Source organism: Canis aureus, chromosome 7 (genome assembly GCF_053574225.1).
Source record: "Canis aureus isolate CA01 chromosome 7, VMU_Caureus_v.1.0, whole genome shotgun sequence".
Taxonomy (NCBI): Eukaryota; Metazoa; Chordata; class Mammalia; order Carnivora; family Canidae; genus Canis; species Canis aureus.
Genome location: NC_135617.1, coordinates 40754038 through 40774906, shown reverse-complemented (window position 1 = coordinate 40774906; position 20869 = coordinate 40754038). Strand labels below are relative to the sequence as shown.

The 20869-nt window shown below is 36.9% G+C and overlaps 1 protein-coding gene, 1 long non-coding RNA gene and 1 other non-coding gene across 7 annotated transcripts in view; 1 reads left to right on the top strand and 2 right to left on the bottom strand.

Annotated features, from left to right (window-relative positions):
• The window catches only part of ADGRB3 (adhesion G protein-coupled receptor B3), a 714356-nt gene that overhangs the window by 484710 nt on the left and 208777 nt on the right, over positions 1–20869 (top strand). The window lies entirely within an intron of this gene.
• LOC144317294 (uncharacterized) lies at positions 8904–20224 on the bottom strand. Its single transcript, XR_013383245.1, has 3 exons — positions 20139–20224; positions 13501–13605; positions 8904–9467 (listed from the first exon to the last, which is right to left on the bottom strand). It is a non-coding gene; the product is annotated as an uncharacterized LOC144317294 (long non-coding RNA).
• LOC144317975 (U6 spliceosomal RNA) lies at positions 14301–14409 on the bottom strand. The gene has a single exon (XR_013383838.1). It is a non-coding gene; the product is annotated as a U6 spliceosomal RNA (small nuclear RNA).

Genomic DNA, 20869 nt, shown 5'->3' with positions numbered 1-20869 from the left:
ACTGACCACTACTGAGAAAAGTAGCTTAGCATGAGATAACTGGTTCCCATGTCTGTCTGTGTGGTGGGTGGGGGGTGGCAGGAAAGCAGTGCTGAACCAAGTCCAGTCACTCAATATGTAGTGACCCAGGGATTTGGGAGCTGTTTAGCCCTCTTTTCATCTTTTTTACCTCACCTTTTCTCCACACCGGGTACCTGGTGATACCTGACAATACTGAGCTTCCTTAAGATAGCTCTTTACAAGACTCATCCTTCCAGCCTGGGCCTGTACAGCTCACTGCCACTCAGCTGTTCACCTCCCCAATGGCAGTGCTCATCTAGCCTGGCAGTGGCCTTACAAGGACTGTCCCTACTGACAATCAAATGCCAACAAACGCCTGTGGGACTCAGTACTTTTAGGATGGGTTCTCTAGTACTCTGTGAGTATAAAAAGTAACTGCCAATATAGGAATTTTAGGTATTTTGCACTCAGGTTTTGTTGTGAGTATATCTTCATTGTCCCTCAAATTATGACCTGTATCTGTTGGATAAGGTTGCATTTATGTGACAAACTTTTTACTTGTGCATTACTAATATAATAAAATTATTTATATACATAAACTATGTAGGAATATGTAGAGAAAGAGACAACAATAGCTAACATTTCTTACTATTACATGCCATTCACTTGTTACCCAAATTAATCCTCCCAAAAATTGCTTCTGGGTTTTAATTCTTGTTTTACAAATGAGGAGATACGTTTTTAAGTTATATTCATTATATAAGCTCACCAGAGACAACACAGGTCTCTCCAGTGCCAGTGATCATGGTGTTAGTAACAACTAATTTATCTTGACTTCAAATATATATTTTTCACGACTTTCAGTAGGAAGTGAACCCACTAGAAACATTATATGTCCTGAAGGAAATTTAGAGATCACTTTATCTGAAACAGTTATTATACTAAGATCCATTGAAATTAAATGCCCCTATTTCAAGTTTTCTTAATTGTTGAGTGCCACAGCACAGACTAGAACTGAAATCCATATCCATGCCTCTATCATGTGTTGCCTCCTGCACTATAGCCTACATGATTCATTGAATATGCCATTTTAGAAACTGATCTCTGTCAAAACTTGTCAAAAGCTTTTAGCAGCTTAGCATCTTAGATGCAAGCACAGCATCTTGGAAAATGTGTAAAGACTTTAAACTTAATAGCAACATACTAATTGGCAATATTATATCATTAAGTTTATGCTCTGAATTCAAGAGCCTCTAGTGCCTGATACATAAGATTAGAGTAGCACAATTCATGAAAACTGAATTTGGACTGAGCCTTTCAAGAAGAGCACAGAGGAAAAACAAAATGTAGTCTTATTTGATCACATCCCAGATTAGAACATGTACATACTCCCACACAGAGGGACCCACTGAGAGAGAAATGCTCAGCAGAGGCCCCCGCAGACGTGAGGAGACATTCACACCAAGAAACAAAATTGCTGCTCATCTGCCTTTGTTGTTATGAGTCAGGGAGGTAACCAGCTTTACTCCAACTCAAGACTAATCAGTCGGTTGCCTGTGAGTATTAAAAGGATGCTGCTGACCCACTATGAGCATGGCATATTCTCGAGCAATCTTTTTTCTATCCATAGTGATTGACTTTTATTTCTGTCCTTTTGACCAAGGGCATGCATTTTCAAGACAGCTGGTCAGGGTTTGGGATGCATTCTGCATCTGTGATGAGGCCAAGATAGAAGCCCACATAGGGAAGAACTCCTGCTCCAATTTAATTACCGTGAAGCCTTAACCAACTGAGCTAAGTGGCCATAGAGCATTTTCCTGTGAAGCACTGCTTATCTGTGCACATACACTCATATCCAACTATAGAACAGGACAGATACATTTTGCATATGCAAATCACATTTCCCCTAAACCAATTTTTGAGACCAACTTTAACCCCTAAAGAAAAAATATAGGCACAGATCAGTTTAACTACTTGAAATCTTTGTGAAACATGCTCTGTGTTTTTTTTTTTCCCTTGAGATTTAATTTATTTATTTGAGGTAGAGCAAAAGAGAGAGCACAAGCACAGAGGGAGAGGGAGAAGCAGACTCCCCACTGAGCAGTGAGCCCAATGCAGGCTCAATCCTAGGACCCCAGGATCATGACCTGAGCTCAAGACAGATGTTTCACCAGCTGAGCTACCCAGGTGCCCCATGAAACATGCTCTGTTTAAAGATATTCAATAAATGAAATACTTGCCAAAAGCAAGATCAAAGCATAATGTTGGAGAATTCCATTTTTCCCCAACACTTTGTAATTTGATTGTTCAGCTTAGGGTCACTGATTTTTAAACTCATCAATACCAATCTCTAGTCTCCTTGAAGCTAAGACATTTCTTCCTGAACCTGTGAAATGTTGAGACTGCATATGTGATAGAGTTAGAATTTAGCTTCAAGTTCCAACTCTGCCTCTTACTAGCTACATATGGGCAAATCTCTAATTGCTCTGTGCTTTGATTTCTCATTTTAAAACGGAGTACTTAGGCTTGTTCATAACTCAGATACCCCGATTTCTCAACTTCAAAGATTTTACAACATACTTTTCCCTTCCCATTCCAACAGTTAACAAGTTCCCCCCAGACTATTCACCCAAAGTAAAAACCTACCTCTGTACTATTAACTTTAAGGTTCTACATGAATATCTTCCTCCCTGATCACCTCTCCTACCAGATTTCCTACTGCTCTCCCCTTCGTTTTCTATTTCACTCTGCTCCTTGCTTTTCTTCATACCAGCCACCCACAGAATAGTCTTTGTGCTACCTAGAATGCTATGAGATTTGCTTTATCATTTCTGTTAGCTGTTTACTCAAGTATCACCTTCTCGATGAAGCATGCTCTGTCCACTCTTCTGAAACATCAACCCTCTGCTCCCACACTGATTCTTCCTGTCTTCCTTCCCCCACTTCATTTATTCTCCTCAGCATTTACTGGCCAAATACTGTATTATTTTACCTATTTATTCTGCTTAGTACTTGCTCCTGCTCCTACAAGTTCCATTAAGGGAAAGATTTCTGTCTTTTATATTCACTGCTACATTTAAAATGTGCCTGGCATAGAGTAAATGCTCACTAACTGTTGGACTAAATGAATATGAATGAATGAGTGAAACTAACCTTTTTCTTAAAATCCTATCTAGGGTCTCCTGTCCCTATATTTTTAATGCAGTGAGTGGTTTGGTGAGTTGTTATATTATTTGAAAGGGCCCAAAAAAATATCACTAATGCATTTTAATTTTTTTTTTTAAAGCCAATGTTTTGGACTGAGAAAAGAATAATCTTATTTCTTTTCAAGCTCTAAATCTGATTTTTATGTGTCAAAAATACATTCATTATTCTATATTTATCCCTCCAAATGGATTTATCTTAAGTAGCCACTGTTTCTTGTAGCTTCCACAGCATCCAGAGAAAAATCTTGAAAAGATCGTGTTTAAATTCAGGTCCCAAATGTGACTCTTCTTAATGCAAATTGAGTGTGAATTTATTAGAAACCATTAGAGGGATAAATGTTCTCCTATTATGTAAATCTGTATCTTTAATCTGAAATGTGGAACACGAATTGCTTTCCAGAATATCTAATCTGTGATTCTGTAATTAGAGGAGCAGGTGGTTAATTACAGGTGCTGTTAGTGACTTGCCCCTCATCACAAGAACACAAATAGCTAATTCTGTGTGTCCCAATTCATTCATAGGGGCAGTTATTTGGCTTCACAGTTTTTAAATCTACAAGTGTGTTAAGTGCCTGAATCCATAAGCAGAACGGGGCATGTGTTTTTGTTTTATAAATATCAAAGTTGACCCTTCAAAACTGATACGCATTTAAGAATCTTTTAGTGACATATTTATATTGATTTTATGTAGTATTTTACAACAGTATTTGGTTGTCTAAGAAGCTAGTGGAGCAGGTAGAGGAATTGTTTTTGCATTGTTTTATACTATACTGTAACAGTATATACAGTCTAAATAAATTATAAAAGAGGTCATTTATATTGGTGGCTAAAGTAAGGGTCATGGCGCTTCATTGAGGCTCTCAATTTATGATCATATTTTCTACTAAATAAGTCAATGTTAAGGAAAAGATTATAAAACATTTTCAGGTGCTGAGCTTAGAGTCTCCTAACCAACAACACATATTCATAGAAGTGACTTCTGCATAAAGTGTCCTCCCAGATATTAAGAAGACTGCCTCTAAATGTAGGAATGTAGGAAGCTCAAGACACTCACATGAAGAGTTAGATTTTCAGTTCTAAAACTCTGTTAAAAGCAGAAAATGTTTATAGAAGACAGAGGAAGATAGCATAGACACAGATTGACTCATGGCAGGCGGGACATAAAGGAGAACATTTATAAAGTTATCCTAAAAGATTCACCCTTTCCCCATTTCTGAACATATAACTTTTGAGAGTCAGGGAATTGTATCACAGTCATTTTTCAAGCTTGATAAATCTAAATACTTAAAGACTCATAGACAAATGAAATAAGTTGGGATGGGAAGAAGCAGGGAAGCCTGGGAAGCACTATAGAATAGGATGAAAAAGTAAATGGAAAGAACAACAAAGATGACAGGATTGACACTTTGACTCCCAAAATGCTGTAACTGGCTTTCATGGAAGTAGGAAGCTCTTTTTCAACAAAGTATAACACTACAGCCTGTCCTAAAGAAGAGTTGTCAACTTTAATGTCATGGCGATATAAAAATGTGGGAAATTTCAAATGAAATCTATCAGATAAAGATCATTGAGGTATCTCAGACTCTCCCTAAAAAGGTTAATATTAGGATTTTTTTTTTTTAGGAATAATTTAAATTACATTAGAGACACAATAGTAAGTGTAGGTCTTGCCTAATTTTAATAAAACAGAATGAGCTATAATGATGTAATAATGAATCTAATTCCTGGAGCCACACATCAAAACTGATTGGTGATTTTATAGTCACCTTTTGTACATGCATTTCCTTTGCCCACAGTCCTTTGCTTACTCATTGTCTCTCCATAATGGATCAGTGTCAGGTTTTAAGGATAGCCCCTACTCTTCATGTGATGATGAGAGACCTGCATCTATAATTTAAAAAAAAAAAAAAAAAACTGCAGTAAGAGACATGATTTGACCTTTGGTCTTTAGATCTGGAATCTATCTTCCATTTTTCCACTACAGTATTTTCTCTTTTGATGGCTCTCCAACACCTCATTAAATAAAGTGCAGGCTCTTCAGCATGATTGATGAAGGCCCTTCATGATCCAGCCCCATCTCCCATTGTTCTGTCTTCTCCAACACTTGTGCCTTGTCATGTCATGTAGTCATCCATTTGTACTTTCCCCCCACTCACTACACTATCCACACCTTGTTTCATTCTGCTCCATCTGCCTAGAGCTTTCTCCATACACTTCATGGCCAGTTCAGGTCATGTCAGATCCACTTTCTGTTTATCCAAAACACCCCTCACTGACCACTTACTTAACACATAGCACATAGCACATGGTCCTGAGCTTCTGTTAGTGTCAGTCTCCACCCTAGAGAGCAGGTCTAAAGGTTGAAGATTTGCCACTTCAGTTGGATGTCCTCAGTGCCTAGTATAGGCTCTAGCTCACACTTTATGCTCCTTACATGCTCAGCTTAACTGAACAGTATTTGTATCTGCCACAGTAGAGTCATCTGTCCCTCCACTCATTTATTCAAATCACAGGTATTGGATTTCCCTGTTTTTACCAAGACCGTTTGTATTTACTGAGATCATATATATTCTTTACACATAAAATGATCAGCTTTTAAAAGTCTTAAATTGCAGTAACTTTGATGAGTTAAAAGTAAAAAGAATAGAGAACATTGAAAATACATTTTCCCGGCACTTGGTTATTTAAATAACACTGAAACTCTAAATAGTCTTAGCAGCACTAAACCCCAATAGTCTTTACAAGTACAGGTTACCCCCTCTATCTGAAAGTTTGCCATATGACACTTTATTTTTACTAAAGACCTACATTAGTAATTGTTTTTGCTAACTGAAAGAAATTTAAAGAGGAGTTTTGCTTTTACAAAATGGTGATTATTTCTTTGCTTACAAAAGGTTTCATAGGAATGCTCTACTTTCGGATAGTAAGGGTGAGATGGGGGAAACCTATATTCTAAAATCTGACTGATTTATAATCTGATTTATTAATTTGTATTTGAAACCTAATTTTCTTATAGCTTAATAATCTAAAGTGACAAATTGCCTCTTGTGAAAGAATACGTCCAATATAGCTAAGAAAAGGAGAGAAAGGAATAAAATGAGTATTTCACACCTTAGCATTGTTGCCCTTCCCAGCCATATCTCCTAAAATAGCACCTCCACTAACTTTTTTTTTTCTTTTTGCACCTCCATTAACTTTAAGCATCTACATTTTGGTATAGGCCACCAGGCAAGTTTTGTGTGCTTGTTTCCATCTGCCAAAATAGAAATGACAATTCACAGTGTTCTGTTTGCTTCTAAGAAAATAAAAGAAAACACAAAATTTAATATTATCCCATCATGTACATCAGTGAATATCTTTTGTTCTTTATCAAGGTACATTATAAATCCTACATTATTGCAAAATTTAAGCCAATAGTGTTTTTTTTTTAAGATTTTATTTATTTATTCATGACAGTCACAGAGAGAGAGAGAGAGAGGCAGAGACATAGGCAGAGGGAGAAGCAGGCTCCATGCAGGGAGCCCGATGTGGGATTCGATCCCGGGTCTCCAGGATCGCGCCCTGGGCCAAAGGCAGGTGCCAAACCGCTGCGCCACCCAGGGATCCCTAGCCAATAGTGTTTTTTAAAGAATTATTAGATGCAGGAAGTTGAAACATCACAGGGTAGGGAATTAAGAACAGCCAACTCTCACCAATCCCAGTCAGTTAATCTGCTATCATCTATTATGGAATCTGTGTTCTAAAGCAGATGTTAAATACAGTAATCTCTATGACTTGAAAATTTTTCATAGACTGATATGTTTCCAAAAATACATAAATTTTCACTGCTTCTTAGAAGAGGAAGATACAGTTAAGTAAAATGGAGAGAGATTTGTTTCATTTAGAAACTGTAAATGAGGGAAATCACATGACTAACTATTTAACTACTGATATTTAGATAACACCTCTCCACCACCAAAAAAAATTAGTCCTTTTCACTAATATGGTGATCTGACAGTGTCTGTATATGTCCTTATGTTTATAACAAATATTTAATACAAGTCAAAAACACAAAATGGAAGACCACTTATTTAGTTTTATATATGCCCATTCATTTCATTTGAAAATGTTTAATTATGAACCTGATCTCAATTAAGCCCCAAAGTATTTTGATTGTTTTACACAGAAATGAGAAGCTCCTTTTACCAAGTTATCATTATTTTAGGTATTAGTTTTAAAAATGGGCATGGTTTCTGCCCTCCAATTAATGAACAAGATGATTTCAGAAAATGAAAAAATGCTGGGAAAAGAATAAAAAAGGACAGTGTGATGAAGAATTGGATTAGTCAAGGGGCTGAGGGGGCCTTAGGTAGATGGCAGGCCAGCAAACGCCACTGTGAGAAGGTGATGTTTGAGTTGAAATCTGAGTGAGGAGAAGCCTGTAAAGAGCTGGGACAAGAGGATTTGCTGCTAAGAACACAAGGACAGTGGCCTTACTAAGTATGGCAAGGAATAAAGTCCAGCTTGTGGGGGCATAGTTGGCAAGAAAATAGATAGTCTGAAGACATCCTGTGGGGTCCTGAGGACATTATATGGGGCCCTTTAAGGGAACACCAGGACTGGTTTAATTTTTAAAAGATTTCCCAGGTTGCTGAGTTGATAATGGACTGTAAAAAGACAAAAATGGAAATAGGAAGACTAGTGTTGTTAAGGAAATAAGAGTCTGACTTTGAACTTTAGTCAATTCTACTTCAGTTAATTGTTAATTCTGTAATTGAATGTTTAAGATGAAAATTACTTTGGAGGTCATGTTTTGTTGGTTTTTGTATTTAATTTTGCCAATTAAGAAACTAAAGCCCAGGGATGCTAGGTAACTAGGTTACTATTCACCCAAGCTATGTCATAACAATGTCTATTAAAACTCTCAAAATAACCAGCTTCCTTCCAAGAGGTCTGAGTTTGCAAGTGAGAACAAGCAGATACCATGTTTCCTCAAGCCACTGAGGAATTAGCACAGCCAAGTGGTAAAGATGCCCAGTCTGGATCCAAATGGCTTGTTTTTCATATCCCACCTAGCACTTTATTAGTGTGTAACTATAGGCCAATTACTTAACTTCATTGAGCCTCTTTTCCTCATTTATAATCAGAATGATAACAACCCTACCCACTAGGGTTGTTGTGAGAATTGCATGAGTTAGTATTCATCAAGTCCTAAGAAAAACAGTTGATAAGTACTATAAAATGGTTATTAAAAATTTAAAAGAAAAAGAAAAAAAAGTAAAAATATAAAAGAGCCAGCCACTGAAGCATGGAGATGTCAAATTGTAAGCATCAGATGCCAAAGACCACGGGTGGGGTCATGGGCATAGATATATAGGGAGCTTTTGTATTCCAGTGGAGAAATTGTGAGGGCATTGCAGTCGGAGGATGATGGTAATGATGGTATTATATAGTGCTCAAAGAAATTACCTAAGGGGATCATATTTCTGAGAGCATCCAATATTATTTTCCTACTTCACAGCAATTTCCTTTTTTTTTTTTTTTTTTTTTTTTCTTTTTTGGTAGAGCTCATGTCTCCCAACAAAAGCTCAAATGTCACACATTCTTTCCCAGACTTCATTTCTGGGCTTGGCCATCTAGCTAAGGAATATAGGGCAACATGTGGGCATAGTGGAGAATGAGGAAAGGCAAGCTTCTGATAACAAATTACCTCTTTAATTAAAAAAAAAAAAAAAAAAGATTCTTCTGAAAAGATTCCAGGTTCCTCTCTGTGATTCTGAGTATTTCTATATGAGGAATTGATGTTTGTAATGGTGGTGGTCAACTTGCGATGATAAGGAAAAGTCCAAGTGTATTACAAATTGACTAGAATCCTGTAATCACTGAGCTACAAAACTCTTGAACTATAGAACTACCTATATCTAGGGTTCTTTTTTAGTGCAATTTATTAATAAATTCTTTATATCTAGGCCTAGATATATTTGGACTGATGTCTTGTTACTTGGAATAGAATTATCCTGTCTGATGCATTTTACCAATCCATTCTTTTTTGTTTTTTTTCAACAAACAGTAACTAGATTTCTTTAATGTCATCACTTGCTTAATCTTAGCATTCAAATCTGAATCCTAATAGCATTTATGATGCTTTTCTTATTCATTATTTCCTTCCATGATTCTTTCCTACCGTATTACAAATAATTTGAAGTCAGGGATTTTGTGTTGTCGCTGTAGTTGTTGTTTTTGCTTGTCCACTCATTCCTCTACAACAGTTGATGAAGTTCCCTGGGCACCAAATGAACCTGATTAATATTTATTGAATTATATTAAATAGCTTTGGATAATTGAATCTTCCTCCCCCCATCTCTTATAACTCTAATTTCATATAATCTAAGGTGATTAAACTTAGAATGAAAAATACATATTAAAAAATAAAAAAAGAAAAATACATATTATATTATTAATTTTCTCACCCTCAGCTAAAATTCAAAGAAAGTAATAAATAAATAAATAAATAAATAAGCTTAAGTAGTCTCAGAATTAATATGAATAGATGAATATTGCTCTAATTGAAAGATAATCTGGCTAAGGATTACACTTCATTCAAATTAAATATAGCTTCATAGAAATAGGAACAGAAAAATTAAATTTATTTTGAATACACATTATTGATAAACTTTTTTAATGACACTGCTCACTGGAGGATATTATGGGGGAAGAAATGTCCCTCTCTGATAAGTCTGTCAGCATTGCTAAAGTGTTGTGACAGCTTTCTCTGAAAACTGCTTGAAGACATTATTTTTTTCATTTGCTTCCATTCAGTTTTTTCTCACCTACTTCAAAGTGAACCTAAGAGCACTTTCCAGACTGAGCTAGTCGTCTCCCAATTCCAAAATATACAGTAATGTGGACTATAATTTCATTTGATTATCACAATTTTTCAATCTTTTTGATCTGAATAAGCCAGAATCGAACTTCCAATTCTAGTTTTCTTAGAGAGTTATTACATCTTCTCTTACTTCTCTTGGGTTCCAAAACCCCCCTCTCTGCTATGTCTTAGGAAATTATTCTCAGGTTTTACTCAGGTATAGAACACAGAGAAAGTATGGCTTTAGTCTAATGTCTGAAGTTTCAAGATGACCTTTGGATTCTTGTGTAGAATCTGAAATGCAGACACTCATAAGTAAACTGGACCTCAGCTCCCTCTAATGCATCTCCTTTCATTGTTTCTGAAGTTTCTTCCATATGCTGGCCTAACTTCCTTACCCGCTTTTAAGTTTTATGTCTTAATATGTCTTTAATAATAAAATAGAACTTAAAGATTCCAGACTAAACTGAATCCCTTATATTCCATCTGCATTTTAAACATGGTCATCATATTCTGTATGGACTATAATTAATTTATTTTGTCTTATTTTCCTATGTCAAGTCTTAATAGAGTTGATTATAGTTAACAGACTATTCAAAAAACATGGATTATAAACTTACTACATGCCAGGTACCTGGAATGGAAACATGAATATAAATGGGTCCTGGCTCAATACACTCTGGCTTTAGTGGGGAGACAAATGAACAAGCAGACAAACTGGGTGTAAGGTTTAGCTGGTTGCCAAGCATATAATATATATTTACCAAAGATTTAAGAAGATAAGAAAAGAGTGAGAAAGGGCTATATTTGAGTATATGCATTTATTCAAGGAGTGATCAGGATTTCACTATATTCATTTTCTCAATTTCATCTAGTCTCATCATTTTAGATATTGTGTGTTAACAGATAACTTCCAGATTTACATCTCTGTTACCAAATACTCCTCTGTCTCCATATATCTGATTTCCCCTTGGATATCTCCATTTAGATAGCTAACATGCTTCACAAACTTAACATTCCAAACCCAAATTCCTGAACTTTCCCCCCACATCTATATGTTACACATTCTTCCCTATTTCAGTAAAGGACAACTCCATCCTTTCAGTTGTTCAAACCAAAAAAAGTTGACTCCTTTTCTTCCACATTCCATATCAAATCCTTTAATAAATACTGTTAGCTCTGTCTTTAAGATGTATCCAGAATTTAATCACATCTTAGCATTCCCACTGTTATTACTATGGCCCAAGCTTCCATGATCACTGATATAGACCCTAGATTATTAAAATGGGTTTCTAACCACTCTAACTGGTCTATTTGCTTCCACTTTTGCCTGTATAGTCTATTCTCAACACATCAGCCAAAGTGCTAAACAACAAAATAAGCCATGCCCTTCTATTCAACATCCTTTAGTGATTTCCCATTCCACGCAGAGAAAACTCCAAAATTTTTACAATGGTTTGTAAGGCCCTTTTTTTTTTTTTAATTTTTATTTATTTATGATAGTCACACAGAGAGAGAGAGAGGCAGAGACACAGGCAGAAGGAGAGGCAGAGACACAGGCAGAGGGAGAAGCAGGCTCCATGCACCGGGAGCCTGACGTGGGATTCGATCCCGGGTCTCCAGGATCGCGCCCTGGGCCAAAGGCAGGCGCTAAACCGCTGCGCCACCCAGGGATCCCTGTAAGGCCCTTTTTGATGTCCCTCTTCTATTCTTTCTCTGGCCTCATCGCCTGCTACCTGCTCTTTAACTCGTCTCACTCCAGCTGCATTTTGTTCCTTGATGTTTCCAAACATGGCAGACACTCTCCCACCTAAGGACCTTTACACTTGCTTTTATCTAGTCATAATTCCTACCCCAAACTCCCTTCTTGGTCTACATCAGAAATTTGTTCAAATGCTGTCCTTTAGCATGAGACTCTCTAACTATTGTATTTAATATCAGAACATACTTCTTCCACCACTACCAGATTTTCTACACATGTTCCTTGTGTTATTTATTATATGCTACTTCCTCATTATCTAGAATAATTATTAATTTTTTATATCTTTTTAGGTTGTCTCCCCAACCCCCAAATAGAATATAAGCTCCAATGTAATAATTTTTCTCTGTTGGTTTATTTTTTTCTTCTAGTGCTAAATCTATAATATCTGGAATGTTTTCAGGCATATAATAAGCTTTCACTAAGCATGAAGAATGGGCATTTATATTTGCCAGAAAGAGTCAGACAGTTTCCTAAAGGCAGTTCCCCCTGAACTTAGATGGAAGAGGCCTTGAGACTAGAGAGGACACAGGGAACTCAAAGAATTGCAGTCTACATATTCTAGGAAGTAGTGTGACCCATTGGCTCAATGTGCAAACTCTGCAGTCAGAATCATGCTAAATATTGACTCTAATAGTTCTCCATGTGATGTAAGGCAAGTGACTTTATCTCTGAAACTTGTTTTCCTTAGTTTTAAAATGGGGTGATAACACTATAGTTTAAACAGTGTCTGGCTAGTAAATTTTCATGTGACCATTATACAGAGGGATTTGTTATGGAGTCTGTACTCAACAAGTGGTATTTATCATTACTCTCCTAATTGTTAATAAACTAGATACTATATGTAGTTAACATAGTTTTCAGTATCTAAGAGGCCAGCTGATGGCTAAGACATGTTCAGCTGCAACTGCTGCTGCTGAAATGGTTTGGTATGGAAAATTGTTAGGGATTAATGACACAAGATGAGGGAACAGGGTTTTTTGTTTTTGTTTTTGTTTTAAAGCCATAGAATGTATCTTGTAAGCTTAGCTAAGTGTTTTAGACTTTCTTCTGTAAGTTACTGGTTCACAAATTTGAATATGCATCAGCATCACCTGGAAGTCTTGTCAGAACACTGATTATTAGGCCCTACCCCAAGAATTTCTGGTTCACTAGGTCTGGAATAGATCCTCATAATTTGTATTTTTATCAAGTTCCCAGGGATATTCATTATCAATAGTTGCATAACAAATCATCACCAAATTAATTGGCTTAAAAGAACTAACATTTATTATCTCACAGTTTTTGTGGGTCAAGAATCCAGGTGAAGGCTGAAGTCATGTGTCAGTTAGGGCTTTGGTCTCGTTTGAGAGCTTGACTGAAGGAGGAACTGCTTCTAAGATCACTCATGAGGTTACTGCAAAGATTCCTACTCAAGCTATTGGCCTGAGGGCTTCATCAGTTCCTTGCTGCCTGTTAGCTGAAGACCTCCCTTAGTCCTTTGCTATGTAGACTCTCCACAGAGCAACTCACTATATGGCAGCTGGCTTCCCTCTGAGATAGCAAGCAAGAGAGAGGCCCCAAGATAAAAGCCACAGTTTTTTTGTTTGTTTGTTTGTTTTATGTAACCTAATTTTGGAAGTGACATCCCATTATATCTGCCATATTCTGTCAGGGAGAAGTAAAAGTCACTAAATCCAGCCCATACTTACTGGGAAGGAACTACAGAAGGGTGTCAGTTCTAGGAAGCAAGAATTAGTGGTGGTCAAGGTGATGACGATGGTACTGATTTGGAGACCATAATCAGAGAACCATTGCTGTAAAGAAATTTAAACAAGTAAGTGCCATGAATGGATCCGGCTTGGAGAGCTGCTGAAAATGGAGATGAGACTACTTAGGAAGCTGTTTCAGTAATCTCTGTGACCTTTATATTAGGATAATTAATATTCTTATATGTTTTGAAAATCGATACTTACTTAGTCAATATATTTAGCAATCATACCTCCAAATTTTGCTCTGAACTTCCTCTATAAATAAAATATTTGAAAATAGCTTTCAACATTTATAAAAAGATTTGTGTGGAGTTACATTCCATTAAAGGTTTCAACAATTGAAGGCAAATAAAATTGTTCTTTTATTTACCTTTGAGCATATTTGAATCAAGAGTGGTTTCGGCCTGGACTATTAGAAAAGATACTTTGGGTTTGGCCACTAACATTACAAGATAAAGGCAATGGATCATTCTAAATAAAGAAGTACAGGCCTTCCCTTCAAACATAGATCTCTTTCTCTCATTCTTTCTCTCATTTTCTGTGTCTCTCTCTTGCTCTATCACTGTCTCTAAAGCTTAGACTAGACTGCAAATTAATAATATAATCAAGGGCACAACTGTTGAAATTACTAGGAAAATCAACATAAAAATGGAGCACCATTCCATAAAATGAAGAGAAAATTAAAAGTAGAAGTAAATGACTTTATTTATTTATTTATTTATTTATTTATTTATTTATTTATAAATATGGAACGCTTCACGAATTTTTGTGTGTCACCCTTGCACAGGGGCCATGCTAATCTTCTCTGTATGATTCCAATTTTAGTATATGTGCTGCCAAAGCTAGCATGAAGTAAATGACTTTAAAAGTGTAGGAAATTGTGTAGCATGAGTAGACTTGAATGTTATTTTTACAATTATTTTTGCATAGAAATACATGATGTTGTAATTTTACTTTTTCCTGGAGCTTGACAGTCTGGTTGAGACTGTGCACTAAGAAGCTGTCTTGTTAGCTGAGGCAGGCAGCCTGCTTGACCCCATCAACCATTCCCATCCAACCTCTGGGGTGAGTTACATCCAGTTTCAATAGCAGGTTTCATATTCTTTTGTCATGGCCCCAGAGGGCAGTGTAGCCTCCCTGGCTGGGGATTCTATTCCCTTGGCCAGCTTTTATGTCCGAAGTCAATTCACTTGCTTCAGCCTGCTTTCACCTCCTGGTTATTGATTTTGGCTGACATTTAGTTCAACTTGTTATCAATTCTCTTAATCATTTCAAAAAGAGAGAAGGGAGCAAAGATGTCTTCACCATATCACATCAGCCCAAGACAGCTTGGAGTCATTCATTTCACAGAGAGGCCGATGTATGAATAAGTGTTTTCCTTAACATTACTTTAGCCATGGGAACCTGGGTGGCTCAGTGGTTGAGCGTCTACCTTTGGCTCAAGGCGTGAACCCAGACTCCCGGGATCGACTCCCACATCGGGCTCCCTGCGAGGAGCCTGCTTCTCCCTTTGCCTATGTCTCTACCTCTCTATGTGTCTCTCATGAATAAATAAATAAATACAATCTAAAAAAAACATTACTTTAGCCATAGCAAAAGTAATAGAAAAGTTAGCTCATGAATCTATAAATATATCAAAGACCTGACTCTTTATTTTAACCAAACAGTTGTTTCTACCTCTACTGCAACCAGGTGCTTCCCACCCAACTCATATAACCTGAGATAAATAGTTAATGCTCAGTAAAGTACAAATGGACATAATTTTGAAAAGGCTAATTATTATTCGGAAAGTTAGTAAGTGAAACCCTGTAAACCATACAAAAAAAATTAAAATTGGCGGAGACAAGTTGCATTTTTAGTCTTACAAATGCTAATCCATTCAGTTAGGGAATCATAACTGAAGTGACCCAAAGTCCAGTTGCAAAAGGATGGACAGGCAGATGTCTGTCACCAAGATCACCTGAGGATAGATGAAGGAGCTGGTTGAATTGTAAATATTGCATAACCTTTTCACTAAGTTAGTAAGAGTATTGCATTATTTGAGAAAGTAAAGAAGTACATATGCAGAAAGGTATTACATTATTTGAGTCATTTCTAGTTTCAACCATGGCTTTCTCCTAATTTCTCCTAAATTCTAGATCAGTATTTCTAGATGCCTGTTGAGACAACTTTCAGGTATGAGCCTGTTCCTCTATCATTTATCCCCTGCCTTAAAAACCAAATTGTCCATGTTGTTATGAGATCTTTGAAGGCAGAAATAATGTCTACTTTAGCTTTGTATCTCTAGTATTTTTCCCCAAAGGAGAAGAGAGGCAAGCAGATATAATCCTATATCCAGGAATGATTGGATTCCTTGGATATGATTCCTTAAAGAAATGAATTTATTATGTTGTGACTTGTAAACTTTAGGTTAGCACAAGATTTGTCTCACAAAGCAGGATCTTGTTACTGAAGGATAAAACAGGCATTAGCACCATCCTGGAAACCTATATAGATATGTTTATTATCAGGACAGGTAATCCCTCAGAACAAGTCAGCAGACCAGGATAAAATGAAATATTTATCTATTAGATAGATATTAATCGAGTATTTCTTGTCGACAAGTTACTGTTAGAAGATAGATGAGTAAAACATGGCTCCTGAACTCTGGAAATTTCTTTTGAAAGGGAGGCACAGCCCTAATCACAACTATAATTAGATAATTTTCCATTGTTTGTTTCCTCTATTCCTTTCAAAGTTCTGTAAGGGCTAGAATTTTCTATTCTGGCAGCTAGCACAGTGCTGGCACATATTAGACATTCCACAAATCCTTGTACAAGAAAGAACTAGTCATTTTAATACCAAATGGAGAGTAGTCACCCTTTTCTCTCCATACCCTTCCTTTCCCTCTTCCTTCAGGCCCCTCTGCCAGACCATTAACAGGTTCCTCAGGCATGGATCCAAATCTCTCCCAGCCAGCTTTCTTCCACTAGAGGGACCTTTCTAAAACCAAGCCTGATCCTGCTTAAATCCTTTCTGTCCAACCAGTAAAAGTGGTTCTTCGCTTTAGGGTTAGAGATCCTTTTAAAACTCTGACAAGAGCCATGGAACATTTTCCCACTTAAAATGCATCTACAAGATCTTATATTTAATTTCTAGGTGTTTATAGTATTTCTGAGGCCCATTTCCTAAGCCAACAAAGGTCTAAGAACTCTAACCTATGAATCTCAAGATAAAATACAAACTCTTTAGTAGGACACAAGATCTGTGTCATCCCTGTGTCCTCTTCTGGCATTACCCTCTCCCCAGCAGCCATACCCCCAACCTGTCTTTACACCCCAGCTGTACCAGTTTAGTCTACTTCCCAAAATACACCCTGTTCTCTTGGACTCCATGTACCTTCCTGGAGTCAGTGTTCTCATCTCACAACCCCATCTTTTATCTGCTTAGTAAATCTTATCCTTCAAACACAAGTTCACATTCTACTACTTCCAGGAGGACTCCTCCAACAGTAATAAAAGGCATCTTTTAGTTCTTTGGGCCATCTTTGGTCTTTTCATATACCTATGGAGTTGCTTATCTAACAATAATTATCTTTATTCACAAGTCTCTACTCTAAGCTCTAAAAATATTACTACTACTGTTACTAATAGCTAGTATAATGAGCTTACAATGGCATGAGGCACAGTTCTAACTACTTACATGTATAACACAATATAAATTTCACAAGAATTCTGTGAAATAGGTGTTATTTTTTTAAAGATTTTATTTATTTATTTGAGAAAGAGAGAGAGAGAGAAGCAGACTTCCCCCTGAGCAGGGAGCCCTACTCAGGGCTCAATCTCAGGACCCTTGGATCATGACTCAAGCCAAAGGCAGACACTTATCCAAATGAGTCTGGGTGTTATTTTTGTCTATATTTTATAGTCAAAAAAGCCAAGGTACAAAGAGGCTACATTTAATTACTTAAGTCAAGAAAATAATCTGCAAACATGCTTATTAAAATGTATTGAATTGAGATGCAGTATTAGTATTAGAAATATCAATGAATTGTTGAAACAGTACTTAAGATAGCTGCCATTTGCTGAGAGCTGAGTACTCTCACCATGTATTTGGAATTTTACCTTATGCTATCACTAATAGTCACCACACTTCAGCAAGGCAGGCATTAGTTTTCATTTAACAATGGAGGAAAAAGGATGCCTGGGTGGCTCAGTGGTTGAGCGTCTGCCTTTGGCTCAATGCGTGATCCCTGAGTCCTGGGATCGAGTCCCACATCAGGCTCCCTACATGGAGCCTGTTTCTCCCTCTGCCTATGTCTCTGCCACTCTCTCTGTGTGTCTTTCATGAATAAATAAAATCTTAAAAAAAAACAAAAAACAATGGAAGAACACCCTCTATTTAATCTCTTGACAGATTGCTTTATATGCAATCTGAATACAGAAGAGGGAAACCATGGGAAGACTTCTCATGGTTTGAGAAGGGCTGGTTTATGAGTGAAGATGATAAAAACCATAGTTTGGGCAAGTTCTGTAGCCTGGAGAAAGTATGTGCTGCATTTACAGGTGTGTCAAAAAAGGGAGATCACTTGATCTCTCAGAATAACCCTGACAATGAGGAGAACTGTAGTATGGTCAAATAGTCTCACCCTGTAGATCACATGGTCTCACTCTGGGCTTTATAGATTTACAAACTTGACTATTAGTGCTTCTAGGGATCATCAATTTTTAGAAGATTCAATTTATACATAGTCACTAGAAACCAATGAAAAAACTAAAATGTTTTATTAAATCATAATCCATTCACTAATAAGTACCTCCACTCTTTGTCCTATCTGTATGAGAAGTTACATCATAATTAAAAAGATTGCCAGGAACACAGAGATCAGAACTGTGGGAGTTGGTGAGACTTAATTTTTCAACAAAGTATGTCTATACGCCAGCCATGCACCGAAGGATATAACAGTGATCAAAAAAGACAAAAATCCTGTCCTCATAGATTTTTTTTTTAAAGATTTTACTTATTTATTCATGACACACACACACACACACACACACATACACACACACACACACACATACACACACACACAGAGGAGCCCCCCCTTCTCCCCATGAGGAGCCTGATGTGGAACTCAATCCTAGACCCCATGATCACAAACCGGGCCAAAGGCAGATGCTCAACCACTGAGCCACCCAGGTGTCCCAGATCCTGTGCTCACAGATATTAAATACTGGTGTTGCATCATTAGGTCCTGTAATCCTATCCTTCAATCTGCATTATAGGGACAACCCCATTGTGTGCTAACAGTGATTACAAGGAACTCTCTGAGTGATTACAGTCAACTCCCAATATTTGTTTCCAGACTGTCCCTTCCCTATTGATACTCTACCACTAATAATAAATCCATTTTAGATTTAAGAAATTCTTTTGACTGATGTTTGTTCTAACAATTAGATTATTTTCAAGTCTTTAATAACCTGCTATTCTTGTAAAAAGACTCTATCTTCTCTGTTCTGGTACATGTTGACTTAGTTTAACTCTCAGAGAGCTGGAGGCCTTATTTCTCTCATCTCGTTTTTGACACTTCATTGCTGGTTTTGTGCATCAACCTATGGAGATCAGTTTGAGTTGAAGTATGCTTCTGTACTTGTTTGCAAATTGGCAAATAGATCATTGTGTCTATAGCTTGTAGTATAGAGAGAAAATGGGTTGAAAATGTAGGTTGGAGCCAAATCAGGAGGATTTTGGGGAGTAGGAACTTTATTCTTTATTTGGTAGAAATTCATCGCAGGTTTTAAAATAAGAAGTAACAGATACATGTTTTCAGAAGGTACAAACTTCAGGACAAAAATTCAGATAGAAAAGAAAAAAGCTTTCTTTTTCCAGAGCTGATCCTAATTTCAGTTTTATGCCTCTATTCTTCTAGTTCATACAATTTAATCCCAATTGGTTTAGGATCTTCCACTGTTTCTTCCTATATTTCCTTGCCAGACATCTAAATTGAGTGATTTGGCTTTTCCTGGGATTTTTTTTTTCTCTCACACCAATTCTAAATAATGTTTTCCTGGCTCAGAAGATAATATGTTTTCCACCAATATGTTTGTGAATATAAGAACAGAAAGAACATGTGCCACATTCCTAAAGTGGACCCAAAACAAAAACCAGCCCCCAGAGTTTTCTGCTTTCAACAGGGTGCAGAAGCTGTACCATAGAAATGGCTGGCCAGCCTTTATTAGAGCTGGACAGAGGGCCAAGTCAGCCTCATGGAGTTCTCAGGTGCTACTGTTAGGGGCATGGGGTCCTAGGATTAAGATGGTTAATATTCTTATGTAACCTCAGTGAATTTCCCACAGCAATAGAATTTTTCCTATGTGCTCAGGAGGAATAGAGAAGCAGCTGAGAGGGAGTTAGATAAATCTTAATGGTGACTTTGCAGTCCAGAGTAAGAGATAATGCATGATCTGCTCATACTGAGAGATTATTTAAGTCCCTGGCTCCTGGATGAAGAATTAAGGCTCATATTAGAAATTAAGTTTTAGAAAATTAAATATATTTACACATCTTTTATGCTTAACTACTTGGTCTGAAATTCTTACCTGATACATAGTTTCAAATCCAAAAATTGAGTCCATGACTATCAAGGAAAGTTTCCTAATCAATAGAAAGTTAGAGTATACTATCAGTAGTGAGACAGGGAAAATGCTGAGTTCAATTTCATCAGTTAAAAAACAGTTTTAGGCTAATATGACTGTAGCTATCTGAATAATTAAACTTTGAATTAAAAGCAGAGTTCTAGCGTGGGAAAAAAAATCAATGGAGAAGGAACAAATAAAGTTAATTGACTAGTTAATGTTAGGGATATACTAATTACCTAAATATTCACCAAGTACCTAAGTTATGAAGTTGATAGAGAACCAAAGGTTAAAATAAGGAAAATATTCTCCAATTAAGTGATGTTCTATAAAACTAGTCACCTACCCAATTAAAACACCCTATGCAATCCACAGTAGCATTTTTCCACACGTCCAGTCAAAGCCTTTTAATAGTCCCTTACTGATTATAATTCATATATAATATCCAACTTAGGGGATCCCTGGGTGGCACACCGGTTTAGCGCCTGCCTTTGGCCCAGGGCGCGATCCTGGAGACCCAGGATTGAATCCCACGTCAGGCTCCCTGCATGGAGCCTGCTTCTCCCTCTGCCTGTGTCTCTGCCTCTCTCTCTGTGTGTGTGTGACTATCATAAATAAATAAAAAAATTTAAAAAAAATATCCAACTTAGAATCAATTGCAAACTGAAATTTCAAATTTGACAAGATGTGTTTCC